The 15,000-nt window shown below is 42.5% G+C and overlaps 1 protein-coding gene and 1 long non-coding RNA gene across 2 annotated transcripts in view; both read left to right on the top strand.

Moving 5' to 3' along the window:
* The window catches only part of maml3 (mastermind-like transcriptional coactivator 3), a 135,989-nt gene that overhangs the window by 77,940 nt on the left and 43,049 nt on the right, over window positions 1–15,000 (top strand). The window lies entirely within an intron of this gene.
* LOC130189975 (uncharacterized) lies at window positions 7,106–11,601 on the top strand. The gene is made up of 4 exons (XR_008830885.1): window positions 7,106–7,200; window positions 8,219–8,316; window positions 9,333–10,174; window positions 11,438–11,601. It is a non-coding gene; the product is annotated as an uncharacterized LOC130189975 (long non-coding RNA).

Here is a 15,000-nt window from a genome sequence, read left to right as displayed (position 1 = left end):
TGCAGAGCAGCAGAGACCGAACTGGCATCGAAACACAACGAAGTTCTGAAAAACAGACACATTCCCTCCAGAATAATGAAACAGGTTACAGACATGATGACTTTAACCAGAGAGTTATGGAGAAGTTTGACCACTTTAAAGAGAGGAGCTACTTGTCTTTACAGTAGTGGGTCTACTCTGTCACCCAATGTAACATGTGATCTCTTTCTGACTCTATTCTGCTCTGAACCTCTTTCATGTGAGGGTGAAACTCTTTTATTGTGTAAACCTCTGAAACCCAACCCCATGTTCCTTAAAGCTGCTCTGAACCTCTCATGCTAAAGTCACAGTGTGTTGATAGTTGTTATTGGACCGTGTTGAGCACGCTGTGTTCTTTAAATAAAGCTTTGTTTTTTACAATATTCTACTCAAAACCTCTTTTCTTCTCATTGTTGAGTGATATTTAAACCGCGTTGCCCAACTGCGCCCCCCCCCCCCCCCCCCAAATTCACCAGCCGCCACTGGCCAGGACATTCGGGTCTCTTTTGGCCCCCGTGTTGGACCCCATCGCGTCACATAAACAAACACACACACACACACTCCAATGCATTGATCACAATGTCATCCTGTAACTGAAATAGAAGCTGCTGACCAGGTGTCACACACACACACACACTCACACACACTCACACACTCACACACTCACACACACTCACACACTCACACACACACTCACACACTCACACACTCACACACACACTCACACACACTCACACACACACACTCACACACTCACACACTCACACACACACTCACACACTCACACACTCACACACACACACACACTCACACACACTCACACACACTCACACACTCACACACACACACACACACTCACTCTCACACTCACACACACACACTCACACACACACACACTCACACACACTCACTCACACACACTCACACACACACACTCACACACTCACACACTCACACACTCACACACACTCACACACACACACACACACTCACACACTCACACACTCACACTCACACACTCACACTCACACACACTCACACACTCACACACTCACACACACACTCACACACTCACACTCACACACACTCACACACACACTCGCAACGTGTCACATGTATGGACCAGTGACCACGAGTCTCCTCCGCCTGAACCCACCGCCCATTAATCACCAGCAGGGGCATTAGCTGGTTTCATGTGGGGGGGGGGGGTTAAAAGGGGGCAGCTTATAGGTGACATACCTGCCTGCCACTGTGATTTTTAAATTAGCTTTCTTTCTTTTTTTTAAACCGCCGCTGGATTTATGATTATTTTTTTCCCCAGAATGCCTCAACTTGGAGGAATAACTTCCCTCACTGAAGGGTCGGCTGCAGAGCGGCACGCCGCCACATCCTTATTGTCACGCTGACTGCTAAACGCAGGTGGAGAAAATACATCATTCAAGTGTGTGTGTGTGTGTGTGTGTGTGTGTGTGTGTGTGTGTGTGTGTGTGTGTGTGTGTGTGTGTGTGTGTGTGTCGCCCATTTATCTCCGAGCCGCTGCTCACCGGACCGCTGCACGCTTCGCCACTGCTGCGTCCATTTAAAAAAAAATTATTATTATACTCCATTTCACCTGGACATGGATGGCAGCAGGCATGGGTTTATGACTGTGTGTGTGTGTGTGTGTGTGTGTGTGTGTGTGTGTGTGTGTGTGTGTGTTTATGTGTGTGTGTGTGTTTCAAAAGGCAGCCCTGGTGTATGTTTCTCTTTCTTTTGAAAAGCAATCTCCCAGGTTGAGCCCATAAATCACAAGGTGGGGGATGGAAACGGGGATGAAGTGTGTGTGTGTGTGTGTGTGTGTGTGTGTGTGTGTGTGTGTGTGTGTGTGTGTGTGTGTACTGCATTTATTATTGTAGGGCCCCAAACAGGGAGCACACCAGCGGTATGGGCCACACCTCGTGGGGCCCTAAAATCAGGGCCCCACACCGTTTTTGATGTATATGGGCTCAGAAGCCTCCCTGATACTCCTGTTGCTTTTTAACTAAAGTCCCATAAAGTAACAAAAACTGGAAAAGTGTGTAATGTGTGTAGAATTTCACTCCACCGCCCCTATGTTTGAATGGTGCTGGCACACACACTCCCGTGTGTGTATAACTTCTGGATTTGCCTGAGATCTCGCCATGTGTCCACGAATCTCGCGAGATGTAAGGTAAAGTCCCATGCAGTGGTTCGAGATCTGGATCTGATTCCCCAAGCCGTGTGGATCTGTCTAACTCATGAACTTCTTCTCCAAGGTAGGTTTACTTTATTAAATATGACTTAGTTCATTATATGTGTTTTTACTCTAAACACACGTGGGTTGCAACTGTAGCAAAAACCGTTTCTCCGTTATTCAGATGGTACTACTTTATAAGACAAGATCGCTAGCTGCTCATGCTAGCTATAGTAGCTATCAGTTGAGCTCTCGGGCTGTCCCATGTACAGACGAGATCAGAAGCTCCCTCGTGTCCCCAAACCTCCGCGATACACGTAAGAAAGCTGTATATTGTTCACGTGTTTCCCGTTTTATGTCGGCGGGTTGTATCTGTGAAACTAGCTCTGTTTATGTAACTCTGCTGCGGTCTCACGGCGGCAATTTACTTCCGGGTTGAGCTCGGCGAGAAAGAGCGGATATCACGAGCTGACTCGCGTCCCAAACCTTCGCGATACACGTAAGAAAGCTGTGTGTTGTTAACGCGTTACCCGTTTTAATTCGGCGGGTTGTATCTGTGAAACTAGCTCTGTTTACGTAACTGCCGCTGTCTTCCGGCGGCATTTGACTTCCGGTTTGAGATCGCCGAAGAAGAGCGGATATAACGAGCTGACTCGCGTCCCAAACCTTCGTGTTACACGTAAGAAAGCTGTGTGTTGTTCACGCGTTACCCGTTTTAATTCGGCGGGTTATATCTGTGAAACTATGGCTCTGTTTCCGTAACTGCCGCTGTCTCTATTCCGGTTTGAGTTCTGCGAGATGTAAACAAAGAGCACGTGACGCTAAACGTGCCGTGATGTTTCCCCAGCTAACATGACTCAAATAGCTAGTGTAACACTATATTCTATGTCTAAATCGTGAATACACTAAGAGGCTGGTCATCCTTCTCATGCAGTTATTGAAGGTTACTGTGGTCTGTTGTTTTGAGTTGAAGTCATTCAATGAGCAGTGTGTGCTGATCAATGCATTGAGTATTCTCATTAAAATAATCTGTTGCTGGTCTGACAGCATTTTAGCCTTATTTGTTCAGCTGTAACTCTCACAATGTAAAATAGACTTGGGGTGCAAATGGAACAATATATCACAATATATTTTTAGCATATATTCAGTGATTCACTGCGTCAGCTCTTTGATCCTTGTTGCAGTGTGACCTGTCGGAGTTGTCTTACAGTCACGGGCAGGACGCAGTGTTACTTGCTCTGGTTACTTGTTTAATGTTGTGATTACTATACGCTATGAAAGGAACCCTTATTTATGCTTAGAATTATGTGATCTAAAGCTGGGGTTCAGAGGTTTTAAAGTGTATTTTGAATATGAATCAGTGCAGCCCCTATATGTTCTTGTTAGACTTTAGAATAGGCCATGCACACTGCTGTAAGTTATTTGCCATTTAATAAACGTTTAATAGACTTTTCAAATAAAGTCACTTTGGTAACTTGTGAGTATCTCAACAAACATCATTACTATAATTTCTAAATGCAGTCTTTTTTTCAATCTGCATTCCAGGTGACACACAATCAGGCTCCTGCTGTGGCAGTGGACACGGAGACGCCTTTAGACTGGACTACATATGATGGATGTGACCCAAATAGAGCTACCGTCAGGTAAGGGTGTATTGTAAACACTGTTGTCTCTATATATGTTGACCTGTACATGATGTAGCTCTATCAAGATAGGGATGTGTTCTCATTGCTTTTCTGATGCAGCATGTCAGTCAGCTAACTCATGGAGTTATTCGATGGACTTCAGATTCAGGGATGAGTCTTAATCTAAAACGCATATGTATCTAGTGTTGCAGCCAGAGAGACATTTAATTTCACATACACGCACGTTTGTATCCCTAAGCCAAGCCATAGTTGATTGAAAGCTTCATTAATATCAACAAAGGTATGGGGGTTTCAAGTCATCTCATTCTCACTTTAAGTGACTTCACATCATTTGTATAACACATTTTAGCATCTAACCTCCGGTTATTATATATATATATATATATATATATATGAGGAAGGCCACGGGTCCAGACGGCATCAGCTCAAGGCTCCTCAAATCCTGTGCAGACCAGCTGTGCGGGATAGTGGAGCACGTCTTCAACTTGAGCTTGAGGCTGGGGAAAGTACCACAGCTGTGGAAGACCTCCTGTGTGGTACCAGTACCGAAGACCCCGCGGCCCAAGGACCTCAACAGCTTCAGGCCGGTGGCATTAACATCACACCTGATGGAGAGGTTGGTCCTTGTCCAGCTTCGCCCCCTGGTGAGCTCATCGCTGGACCCACTTCAGTTCGCCTACCAACCTGGCATCGGGGTGGATGACGCCGTCATCTTCCTGCTGCAGCGATGCCGCTCTCACCTGGAAGAGGCTGGAAACACTGTGAGAGTCATGTTCTTCTCCAGTGCCTTCAACACCATCCAGCCTTTGCTTCTGAGGGACCAGCTGGAGCAGTCCGGGGTGGACCACCACCTCACCACATGGATCCTGGACTACCTCACCAACCGTCCACAGTATGTGAGGATAGGGGGATGTGAGTCAGACCGGGTCTCCTGCAGCACGGGGGCTCCACAAGGAACCGTTCTGGCTCCATTCCTCTTCACCATCTACACCTCGGACTTCAATCACAACTCCGACCACGTCTACCTGCAAAAGTTCTCTGATGGCTCTGTCATCGTCGGCCTCGTCTCTGCCGACGATGATAGGGAGTACAGAGAACTGAACCAGGACTTTTTGGAATGGTGCCAGCGGAACCGCCTCCACGTCAACTCCAGTAAGACCAAGGAGCTGGTGGTGGACTTCCGCCGTGGTAAATGCTCTCCTCCGGTACCAGTGAGCATCCAGGGACTGGACATTGAGATTGTAAAATCTTATAAGTACCTGGGTGTTCACCTGAACAACAAACTGGACTGGGCTGACCACGCACACACACTCTATAAAAAGGGACAGAGCAGACTCTTTCTGCTGAGGAGACTGAGGTCCTGAAGACCTTCTTGGACTCTGTGGTGGCATCAGCCATCTTTGATGGAGTGGTGTCCTGGAGCAGCAGCATGGCAGCGGCTGACAGAAAGAGGCTGAACAAGCTGCTAAAGAAGGCCAGCAGCGTGCTGGGTGTCCTGTGGATGCTGTGGAGGTGGTGGGGGACGGGAGGATGATGGCAAAGCTCTCGTCTCTGATGAACCTCCCACCCCATGCAGGACACTCTCGCAGCTCTGCAGCTCCTTCAGCCACCGGCTGATTCCTCTATGTGTCTGAGGAGAGGAACCACAAGTCCTTCCTTCCTGCTGCTGTCAGGCTGCACAACACACTGCAGGAGATCATGGCAAACTCAACACTTGACTCAGCACTTTACTTTGTTTTCCCCTTGTATATTTAGTATTAGTATTTAGTTTTTTAGTATTTAGTTTTGTGTTTTATAATTATTTCTATTAATGCTCTGATGTGCACCGCTGCTGTGATTTTTGAAATTTCCCCACTGTGGGACGAATAAAGGTATATATCATATCATATATAGTTCTACTTTGTGAGCTGTTTTAGGTTTTAAAGTGTATTTTGAATATGAATCAGTGCAGCCCCCTATATGTTCTTGTCAGACTTTAGAATAGGCCATGCACACTGCTTTAAGTTATTTGCCATTGAATAGACTTTTCAAATAAAGTCAATTAGGTAACTTGTGAGTATCTCAACAAACATCATAACTATAATTTCTCAATGCAGTCTTTTTTTTCAATCTGAATTCCAGGTGACACACAATCAGGCTCCTGCTGTGGCAGTGGACACGGAGACGCCTTTAGACTGGACTACATATGATGGATGTGACCCAAATAGAGCTACAGTCAGGTAAGGGAGTATTGTAAACACTGTTGTCTCTATATATGTTGACCTGTACATGATGTAGCTCTATCAAGATAGGGATGTGTTCTCATTGCTTTTCTGATGCAGCATGTCAGTCAGCTAACTCATGGAGTTATTCGATGGACTTCAGATTCAGGGATGAGTCTTAATCTAAAACGCATATATATCTAGTGTTGCAGCCAGAGAGACAGTTAATTTCACACACACACACACACGTTTGTAACCCTAAGCCAAGCCATAGTTGATTGAAAGCTTCATTGATATCAACAAAGGTTTTGGGTTTCAGGTCCCTTAAGGGCCAGTGTTTTACTCAATTGCATTTCTCAGTACTATACATTGACTTGTGTATGTAGAATATACACTAGTCTAAACTAGTCTATCCTTATGCAGCCCTGGTGTTTTAGTCAAACTATAAGTGACTTTATATCACTTCAACAAAACATTTCAGGATCTAACCTCAAGTGAAAACAGGTGTAAATGTATACTTAATGAGCTGTTGTATTTGTCAAAGAGGTATTTTGAACATGCTCCATTGCAGGTCGTAATATGTTGTTAGAAGATAACAACCTCACACACACAGTTCATGGTCCATCCTTATGGGGCCCGCCCTGGATTTCTATCTCACTTTAAAGGATTTCATATTTAACCTCACACACACACACTTTTCTAGTGTATCCTTATGGGGCCCTGTCATCTCATTCTCGCTTTAAGTGACTTCACATCATTTGTACAACACATTTTAGCATATAACCTCCGGTTATTATATATATATATAGTTCTACTTTGTGAGCTGTTATAGGTTTTAAAGTGTATTTTGAATATGAATCAGTGCAGCCTCCTATATGTTCTTGTTAGACTTTAGAATAGGCCATGCACACTGCTTTAAGTTATTTGCCATTGAATAAACATTTAATAGACTTTTCAAATAATGTCACTTTGTTAACTTGTGAGTATCTCAACATACATCATAACTATAATTTCTAAATGCAGTCTTCTTTCAATCTGAATTCCAGGTGACACACAATCAGGCTCCTGCTGTGGCAGTGGACACGGAGACGCCTTTAGACTGGACTAGCTATGATGGATGTGACCCAAATAGAGCTACAGTCAGGTAAGGGAGTATTGTAAACACTGTTGTCTCTATATATGTTGACCTGTACACGATGTAGCTCTATCAAGATAGCGATGTGTTCTCATTGCTTTTCTGATGCAGCATGTCAGTCAGCTTACTCATGGAGTTATTTGATGGACTTCAGATTCAGGGATGAGTCTTAATCTAAAACGCATATATATCTAGTGTTGCAGCCAGAGAGACATTTAATTTCACATACACGCACGTTTGTAACCCTAAGCCAAGCCATAGTTGATTGAAAGCTTCATTGATATCAACAAAGGTATGGGGGTTTCAGGTCCCTTAAGGGCCAGTGTTTTACTCAATTGCATTTCTCATTGACTTGTTTTTAAAGAATATACACTAGTCTGAACTAGTCTATCCTTATGCAGCTCTGGTATTTTAGTCAAACTATAAGTGACTTTATATCATTTCAACAAAACATTTCAGGATCTAACCTCAAGTTAAAACAGGTGTAAATGTATACTTAATGAGCTGTTGTATTTGTCAAAGAGGTATTTTGAACATGCTCCATTGCAGGCCGTAATATGTTGTTAAAAGATAACAACCTCACACACACAGTTCATAGTCCATCCTTATGGGGCCCGCCCTGGATTTCTATCTCACTTTAAAGGATTTCATATTTGACCTCACACACACACACACTTTTCTAGTGTATCCTTATGGGGCCCTGTCATCTCATTCTCGCTTTAAGTGACTTCACATCATTTGTACAACATATTTTAGCATTAAACCTCCGGTTATTATATATATATATAGTTCTACTTTGTGAGCTGTTTTAGGTTTTAAAGTGTATTTTGAATATGAATCAGTGCAGCCTCCTATATGTTCTTGTTAGACTTTAGAATAGGCCATGCACACTGCTTTAAGTTATTTGCCATTGAATAAACATTTAATAGACTTTTCAAATAATGTCACTTTGTTAACTTGTGAGTATCTCAACATACATCATAACTATAATTTCTAAATGCAGTCTTTTTTTCAATCTGAATTCCAGGTGACACACAATCAGGCTCCTGCTGTGGCAGTGGACACGGAGACGCCTTTAGACTGGACTAGCTATGATGGATGTGACCCAAATAGAGCTACAGTCAGGTAAGGGAGTATTGTAAACACTGTTGTCTCTATATATGTTGACCTGTACACGATGTAGCTCTATCAAGATAGGGATGTGTTCTCATTGCTTTTCTGATGCAGCATGTCAGTCAGCTTACTCATGGAGTTATTCGATGGACTTCAGATTCAGGGATGAGTCTTAATCTAAAACGCATATATATCTAGTGTTGCAGCCAGAGAGACATTTAATTTCACATACACGCACGTTTGTAACCCTAAGCCAAGCCATAGTTGATTGAAAGCTTCATTAATATCAACAAAGGTATGGGGGTTTCAGGTCCCTTAAGGGCCAGTGTTTTACTCAATTGCATTTCTCAGTACTATACATTGACCTGTGTTTAAAGAATATACACTAGTCTGAACTAGTCTATCCTTATGTAGCTCTGGTATTTTAGTCAAACTATAAGTGACTTTATATCATTTCGACAAAACATTTCAGGATCTAACCTCAAGTTAAAACAGGTGTAAATGTATACTTAATGAGCTGTTGTATTTGTCAAAGAGGTATTTTGAACATGCTCCATTGCAGGCCGTAATATGTTGTTAAAAGATAACAACCTCACACACACAGTTCATAGTCCATCCTTATGGGGCCCGCCCTGGATTTCTATCTCACTTTAAAGGATTTCATATTTAACCTCACACACACACACTTTTCTAGTGTATCCTTATGGGGCCCTGTCATCTCATTCTCGCTTTAAGTGACTTCACATCATTTGTACAACACATTTTAGCATTAAACCTCCGGTTATTATATATATATATAATTCTACTTTGTGAGCTGTTTTAGGTTTTAAAGTGTATTTTGAATATGAATCAGTGTAGCCCCCTATATGTTATTGTTAGACTTTAGAATAGGCCATGCACACTGCTTTAAGTTATTTGCCATTGAATAGACTTTTCAAATAAAGTCAATTCGGTAACTTGTGAGTATCTCAACAAACATCATAACTATAATTTCTAAATGCAGTCTTTTTTTCAATCTGAATTCCAAGTGACACACAATCAGGCTCCTGCTGTGGCAGTGGACACGGAGACGCCTTTAGACTGGACTACCTCTGATGGATGTGACCCAAATAGAGCTACAGTCAGGTAAGGGAGTATTGTAAACACTGTTGTCTCTATATATGTTGACCTGTACACGATGTAGCTCTATCAAGATAGGGATGTGTTCTCATTGCTTTTCTGATGCAGCATGTCAGTCAGCTAACTCATGGAGTTATTCGATGAACTTCAGATTGAGGGTTTCGTCTTAATCTTAGACTCGTATATCTAGTCTTGCAGCCAGAGAGCCAGTTAACCTCACACACACACATTTGTTTCTGGTCCATCCTTATGGGGTCCTGGGATTTCTATCTCACATAAACTGATTTCATGGTTAACCTCACACATGCACACACACTTTTCTTGTTTATCCTTATAGGGCCCTCTCGTCTCATTCACACTTTGAGTGACTTCACATCATTTGTACAACACATTTCAGCATCTAACCTCAGGTTATTACATGCATATATTGTTATACTCTGAGCTGTTATATGTTTTAAAGTATATCTTGAATATGGACCAGTGCAGCTCCCTATTTGTTCTTGTTGGACCTCTAGAGCATGCCATGCACTCTGCTTTAAGTTATGTGCCGTTTAAGAAACTGTTTTCAAATAAAGTCATTTTGGTAACTTGTGAGTATCTCAACATGCATCATTACTATAAGTTCTAAATGCAGTCTTTTTTTCAATCTGAATCCCAGGTGGTCAACAATCAGGCTCCTGCTGTCGCAGTGGACAACTCTTCAGATATGACTTCCCTTGGTGAATGTCTCTCAAATGCAGCTACAGACCAGGTAAGGGAGTAAGGTACACACTGATGTCTCTATATATGTACACGATGTAGCTCTATCAAGATAGGGATGTGTTCTCATTGCTTTTCTGATGCAGCATGTCAGTCAGCTTACTCATGGAGTTATTCGATGAACTTCAGATTGAGGGTTTCGTCTTAATCTAAAACAAGTTAAAACAAGTATTAACTTGAGGTTAGATCCTAAAATGTTTTGTTAAAAAGATATAAAGTCACTTATAGTTTGAATAAAACCCCAGGGCCCCATAAGGATAGACTAGAAACAAACATGTGTGTGTGTGAAATTAACTGTCTCTCTGGCTGCAACACTAGATATATATGTGTAAATGTATACTTAATGAGCTGTCCTCATTTTCAAAGAGGTATTTTGAACATGCTCCATTTTGCAGGCCATAATATGCTGTTGAGACAAAACAACCTCACACACATCCTTGCTTTCCTGTCCTTGTGGGGCCCTGGCGTTTTATTTGAACTATAAGTGACTTAATATAATTTTAACAAAACACTTTAGGATCTAACCTCAAATTAATACAGGTATAAATGTATACTTAATGAGCTGTATTCATTTTCAAAGAGGTATTTTGAACATGCCCCATTTTGTAGGCCATAATATGCTGTTGAGACAAAACAACCTCACACACATCCTTGCTTTCCTATCCTTGTGGGGCCCTGGCGTTTTATTTGAACTATAAGTGACTTAATATAATTTTAACAAAACACTTTAGGATCTAACCTCAAGTTAATACAGGTATAAATGTATACTTAATGAGCTGTCCTCATTTTCAAAGAGGTATTTTGAACATGCTCCATTTTGCAGGCCATAATATGCTGTTGAGACAAAACAACCTCACACACATCCTTGCTTTCCTATCCTTGTGGGGCCCTGGCGTTTTATTTGAACTATAAGTGACTTAATATAATTTTAACAAAACACTTTAGGATCTAACCTCAAGTTAATACAGGTATAAATGTATACTTAATGAGCTGTACTCATTTTCAAAGAGGTATTTTGAACATGCCCCATTTTGCAAGCCATAATATGCTGTTGAGAATGTATTAAGTTTTAAACAAAAAACTGTTGTGGAGAATAATACTATTTATATTTCTCAGTGACTGTGGGAGTCTTTTATGTTCTCTGAACGATGTCAGTACTCCATTGGATAATCTTTGTGTTCGATGCAATAGTGTTTCAGCTCTAATTAAGATGTACAATTCTTAAACCTATAACCTTTTTTTTGTGCCTACTTAGAGAAACCCACTGCTGTAAAAAAAAACTGGAGACCACAGGAGTGTGCAGCTGTTGAGCGACATTCAAGGAGATTTATTGTACTTAACAAAGTTCCTGGGAAAATGGACTGTCAGCGCTGCATTTCAGCCGAGCCTCAAGCCCTGAGTGACAGAGACTGGAGAGCAGTCAAGTATTTCATTAAAATAGAATAACATCTCTGAAAACAAAATGTTGTAAAAAGTGAAAAGTAGACTAATGTTGATATTTTCTTTGAGGAAATCCTATTAAAGTTGTGGGTGGCACTTTATAATACACACTATTTAACATTATTAAAGCATGAATACATTGAGTTCATCATTATAAAGCATTATTCAAACATGAATCCTCATTAGTAACTCGCATGCACCATTCATTCACAGTTATAAATGTTTAATTCTTGATTAATAGGTAGGGTTTCACACTTTATAAATGATGGATTTGTCATTTGTAAATGAAGTATTAAGGACTTATAGATGATTACGAAATAATTTGTAGTGTTAGTAAATTATTTTAAAAAGCAGCAATTCATGATTAATTCAGGTAGTTACTACTCATTAGTTAAGTATTAGTTAAGCATGTTCTGTGGACTAATTTAAAGTGAAGACTTTATGCTTTACAAAGCACTTATAAGCAGTCTCAAAGCTAGCATAAGTCTGGTATCTTCTTAACAGAAAAAGGAAATAGACACAAGACAAATATGTGAATATGCATTCACATATTTACGTAAATATGATGGTGCTGGGATGCCATGCCCGTCAGTGGCACGAGTGTTCCATAGTTTGTTGGCACATAGCTACATATTATTGATTATGCGCTATGGCTAGCCCGCCAGTTCTGGCTAGCCTGCTAGCCAGCTAGCAAGCCCGTCACTGGTCCAGAGAGGCATCGGCCGCCACCTTAGTTCTAAGTAGGCCAAACCCAGGTGATGGCGAGATACTCATCAATCATTTGCGAACAAACTATGAAACATGCTACTGATGTGCATCAGCTAACATCAACTGTTCGGCACCACGGGCCACACGTGTGCACTCTAGAGGACCCGATGAGTCCCACGTTGCCTGTTCAGAAAGTCTCAGGCCCATCATCTGGCCAGATTTATTTTTGATCAGGCACTATGATGGACACAGCGGGTCCTTCGCTACCACCAATGCACATCAGTCTGCTGGTAAATTATTGATAATGAGTATCTCGCTATCACCTGGATTGGTCTACTGACAACCGAGGTGCCAGTGCCTCTCTGGACCAGTGACAAGCTTGCTAGCTGGTGAGTTTGTAGCTATGTGCAAACACACTATGGAACACTTGTGGCACGGACGGGCATGACCTCCCAGCACCATCATATTAATGTTTTTATCACTTTGTCTTGTGTGTATCTCCCTTTTCTGTTGAAATATAAGAGTTCTGCTAGCTTTGAGGCACTGCTTAGAAATGCTTTGCAAAGCATAGATAGTCTTCACTTGGATTAGATCACAGAACATACTTAACTAATACTTTAGTAGTAACTACCTGAATTAATTTTAATTGCTGCTTTTTAAAAAATTTACTCACTTTGCCCTTACACTTTAATTTACAAATGGGAATCCATCATTTATAAAGAATGCAACAATCTTATTAAACAAGAATGAAACATTTATAACTGTTTATGAATTGCATACTAATGAGTTACTAATGAGGATTCATGTTTGAATAATGCTTTATGTCAGTGATTGTTCATGCTTTACTAATGCTAAATAGTGTGTACTGTATTATGTGTCTTTCGGCGACAACATGTTGGTTAACGTGTCAGACACATGTTCATGTTTTCTTTGTCCGAATTGTTTTCTGTTAAATATGTTTGTTAACATGTACCAATAGACGTTTGTTCATGTGTGTGTGTTATTAAAACCTGCTCAATCGATTTGGAGAAGGTTTCATGTCTTATAGTGTTGAGCAAAAGGTACTTCTATGAATACAATGTTAATGCCCTGTCTATCTATGAGTCACTTTGGTTAGTCCTGCTATGCCTTTGTAAGCAAGGAAAACAATGGATAACATGGTTGCTTCCAGATAGTATTAATGTGTCTTGCTAAGATATATAAATGAGAAATGCGGCCAGCAAAGATATAAAACCTTGACATAAATGTGTGTGAGAATGGGCCCCAGTTGTGAATGCTAGAAACGGACCAAGTAACCAAAAAACTAGCGCAAAGAAAATAGTTTGGAAATTTGATAAATGGAATAGATATTAATTTAATAGATTTTTTTGTTATGCTGCCTGATTTTTTACAGAGTTGTAGAACCACTAGAAAGGGTGGGCCCCACAATTGGGTAAAACAAGTTCAGGCCCCACAAAGGAGGTACGCAAGGATGTGTGTGTGTGTGTGTGTGTGTGTGTGTGTGTGTGTGTGTGTGTGTGTGTGTGTGTGTGTGTGTGTGTGTGTGTGTGTGTGTGTGTGTGTGTGTGTGTGTGTGTGTGTTTCACTCAGCTCATACCTGTCGTTAGGGGGGGGTGCATGTGCGTGTTTTTGCTTTGCTCGTGTCGGCCTCTCCGGCGCCGCCCGGTGGAAGTGAAGAGCGGTTTGGGAAACTATTGCGCTGTAATGGACGACGTGTCGCTCAGGAGGCTCCGCCCCCTTCCCCTCCAAAGAGCGCGCGATGAGAGAACCGTGTCGTGCGTTCGTCGTTTGTTTGGGCTCAGGTGGGAAGAACCTGGAAGCCTCCCACGGTTAGTGTCAACGACATCTACACAACAACAACACAACCACAACAACAACACAACAACAACAACAACACAACAACACACAAAAGAGTGCAGATCAGAGATATGTTAACACTCTTGATATGACATGCACAACAATGCATAACCAGCCTCCCTCGCTCACTCCTTTCCTCCTTCCCTCCCTCCCTCGATCCCTTCTTTCCTTGCTCCCTTTCACCCTCTCTTCTTCCCTCACTCCCTCGCACCCTTCCTCCTTCCCTCCTTTGCTCCGTCAGTCCCTTCCTTACTTCCTGCCTCCCTTCCTCCCTCGTTCCTGTCCTCCCTTCCGCCCTCCTTTCCTTGCTCCCTCCCTTCCTCGCTCTCTTCCTCCCTCCCTCGCTCCCTTCCTCCCCTCCTCCTTCCCACCCTCGCTCCCTTCCTTCTTCCTTCCCTCCCTCCCTTCCTGGCTCCCTACCTTCCCTCCCTCGCTCCCTTCCTTCTTTCTTCCCTCCCTCGCTCCCTTCCTTCTTCCTTTCCTCCCTCGCTCCCTTCCTCGCTCCCTACCTCGCTCCCTACTTTCCTCCCTCGCTCCCTTCCTTCTTCCTTCCCTCCTTCGCTCCCTTCCTGGCTCCCTACCTTCCCTCCCTCGCTCCCTTCCTTCTTTCTTCCCTCCCTCGCTCCCTTCCTTCTTCCTTTCCTCCCTCGCTCCCTTCCTCGCTCCCTACTTTCCTCCCTCGCTCCCTTCCTTATTTCTTCCCTCCCTCCCTCGCTCCCTTCCTTCTTCCTCGCTCCCTACCTCCCTCCCTCCTTCCCTTCCTCCCTCCCTCGTATGTTTTGAAACGGTACATTTTTTGAAAGGCTCTACTTT

Source organism: Pseudoliparis swirei, chromosome 24, assembly GCF_029220125.1.
Source record: "Pseudoliparis swirei isolate HS2019 ecotype Mariana Trench chromosome 24, NWPU_hadal_v1, whole genome shotgun sequence".
NCBI classification, from domain to species: Eukaryota; Metazoa; Chordata; class Actinopteri; order Perciformes; family Liparidae; genus Pseudoliparis; species Pseudoliparis swirei.
Note: the sequence above shows the minus strand (reverse complement) of the source record. Positions and strands in the feature narration are given on the sequence as shown.